This window comes from Macaca nemestrina, chromosome 2 (genome assembly GCF_043159975.1).
Source record: "Macaca nemestrina isolate mMacNem1 chromosome 2, mMacNem.hap1, whole genome shotgun sequence".
Taxonomy (NCBI): domain Eukaryota; kingdom Metazoa; phylum Chordata; class Mammalia; order Primates; family Cercopithecidae; genus Macaca; species Macaca nemestrina.
The window spans coordinates 185017850-185020904 of record NC_092126.1 but is presented as its reverse complement, the minus strand read 5'-3'; the positions used below and the strand labels follow the sequence as shown (position 1 = coordinate 185020904).

The 3055-nt window shown below is 38.2% G+C and overlaps 1 pseudogene; it reads left to right on the top strand.

Moving 5' to 3' along the window:
* The first annotated feature begins 597 nt into the window (after positions 1-597).
* LOC105477455 (NEDD4-like E3 ubiquitin-protein ligase WWP1 pseudogene) lies at positions 598-2085 on the top strand (annotated as a pseudogene).
* Positions 2086-3055: the final 970 nt, after the last annotated feature.

Genomic DNA, 3055 nt, shown 5'->3' with positions numbered 1-3055 from the left:
AAAATACACCACCTCCAAAACCACTCACATCTGAGCCTGCCAATGACACTGTTAATAGAGAATCATCCTCATTTGCACCAACTGATAATGCTTCTGTCACGGGTATTCCAGTAGTGTCTGAAGAAAATGCCTTGTCTCCAAATTGCACTAGTACTACCGTTGAAGATCCTCCAGTTCAAGAAATACTGACTTCCTCAGAAAACAATGAATGTATTCCTTCTACCAGTGCAGAATTGGGATCTGAATCTAGAAGTATATTAGACCCTGACACCTCTAATTCTGGAAGTAGTTCTGCTTTTGAAGCAGCCAAATCAAGGCAGCCAGATGGGTGTATAGATCGTTTGTGACAGGAATCTGGGAATGCCAACACAGAAACGTTGCCGTCAGGGTGGAAACAAAGAAAAGATCCTCATGGTAGAACCTATTATGTGGATCATAATACTCGAACTATCACATGGGAGAGACCACAACCTTTACCTTCAGGCTGGGAAAGAAGAGTTGATGATCATGGAAGAGTTTATTATGTGGATCATAGCACCGGAACAACGTGGCAGCGGGCTACCATGGAATCCGTCCGAAATTCTGAACAGTGGCAATCTCAGTGCAACCAGTTGTAGGGAGCTATGCAACAGTTTAACCAACGATACCTCTATTCAGCTTCAATGTTAGCTGCAGAAAATGACCCTTATGGACCTTTGCCCCCAGGCTGGGAAAAGAGAGTGGATTCAACAGACAGGGTTTACTTTGTGACTCATAACACAAAAACAACCCAGTGGGAAGATCCAAGAACTCAAGGCTTACAGAATGAAGAACCTCCGCCAGAAGGCTGGGAAATTAGACATACTCATGAAGGTGTGAGGTACTTTGTTGATCATAATGCAAGAACAACAACATTCAAAGATCCTCGCAATGGGAAGTCATCTGTAACTAAAGGTGGTCCACAAATTGCTTTTGAATGCAGCTTTAGATGGAAACTTGCTCACTTCTGTTATTTATGCCAGTCTAATGCACTACCCAGTCATGTAAAGATCAATCTGTCCCAGCAGACGTTGTTTGAAGATTCCTTCCAGCAGCTTATGGCATTAAAACCCTATGACTTGAGGAGGCGCTTACATGTAATATTTAGAGGAGAAGAAGGACTTGATTATGGTGGTCTAGTGAGAGAATAGTTTTTCTTGCTTTCGCATGAAGTTTTGAACCCAATGTATTGCTCATTTGAGTATGCGGGGAAGAACAACTATTGTCTGCAGATAAATCCAGCATCAGCCATTAATCCAGACCATCTTTCGTACTTCTGTTTCATTGGTAGTTTTATTGCCATGGCACTATTTCATGGAAAGTTTATCAATACTGGTTTCTCTTTACCATTCTACAAGTGTATGTTAAGTAAAAAACTTACTATTAAGGATTTGGAATCTATTGATACTGAATTTTATAGCTCCCTTATCTGGATAAGAGGTAGCAACATTGAAGAATGTGGCTTAGAAGTGTACTTTTCTGTTGACATGGAGATTTGGGGAACAGTTGCTTCACATGACCTGAAGTTGGGAGTTTCCAATATTCTGGTGACTGAGGAGAACAAAGATGAATATATTGGTTTAATGACAGAATGGCATTTTTCTCGAGGAGTACAAGAACAAACCAAACTTTCCTTGATGGTTTTAATGAAGTTCTTCCTCATCAGTGGCTATAGTACTTCGATGAAAAAGAATTAGAGGTTACGTTGTGTGGCATGCAGGACGCTGACTTGGCAGATCGGCAGAGAAATAATGTTTATCGACATTACACAAGAAACAGCCAGCAAATCATTTGGTTTTGGCAGTTCGTGAAAGAGACAGACAATGGAGTAAGAATGCTACTTCATCACTGGAACCTGCCATTTATCTCTAGGAGGATTTGCTGAGCTCATAGGAAGTCATGGGCCTCAAAAGTTTTGCATTGAAAAAGTTGGCAAAGACACTTGGTTGCCAAGAAGCCATATGTGTTTTAATCGCTTGGATCTACCACCATGTAAGAGTTATAAACAACGAAAGGTAAAACTTCTTCTTTTTGCAATAGAAGAGACAGGGATTTGGACAAGAATGAATGTGGCTTCTTGTTTTGGAGGAGCTATTGCATTTAAATATCCCAGCCAAAAAAAAATTACACAGAGAGCATATATCAGCTGTTCATTCTGTACGGTGAATTTTCTGAACCTCTCAAAGTATGTTTTCCATTCTTCCACAGAAATATGCAAAACATATTTCATCCTTTTCTACTTTATTTATTGTTCTCGTGAAATGACTGACCAGGAAAAAGATCATCCTCAAATTCTGAAGCAAGTGAGAGACTTTATTAAAAATACATATATAGCTATATAAGCATATATGATAGTGGCTCTAGTTTTACAGAGCTCCAAGTGCATTAAACATGACAGCTGTTCATTCATAAACATCTGGATTTGCTTTACCTTATTAATATTATCTAGTGGGAAAAGTGCAAATCGCTCCATGTTCTTCTCTCCCTTATGTAACATCTCCTGAGGGTGTTTAGTTGCATGGCTGTTCAGGAAGGTATTAAGGGCTTAGACCAAATCTTACTTTAAGTATGTTTTTAAAAAAAATGCTGCCGGCTTTTCTGAAGACAGGTGCTTGAACCTGTCAGTTTGTTTTAAATAAATACAATAGTTGAAAATTTTTCTCTGTTGTATCAGTAATATTGTCAAAGTAATGTATAAAACTATAACTTATACATGAAAGTCATATACTAGATCCGATCCTATTTAGTTTATTATCGAAATTGGAAGGATTCATTGAGCAGCATAGAAGTGTGTTTACGTGTTACTTTGAGATGCTAGGTATTTGTGGAATTAAAAAGAATCAGGCACTGTTGTACTTTGTTTTTAAATCTGGGATTTTTTTCAAATTTAATTCATAATAAATGGATACAATTTCATACTTAGGAACATATAAAAGGTAGTGTGAACTCTGCCACTTTTTTTGTGTTCAAAGTTGTGGTTTTATGAAACCAGATGGATTGAAGAGTTACATAAGCATTTGAATGCTCTAATATGAGG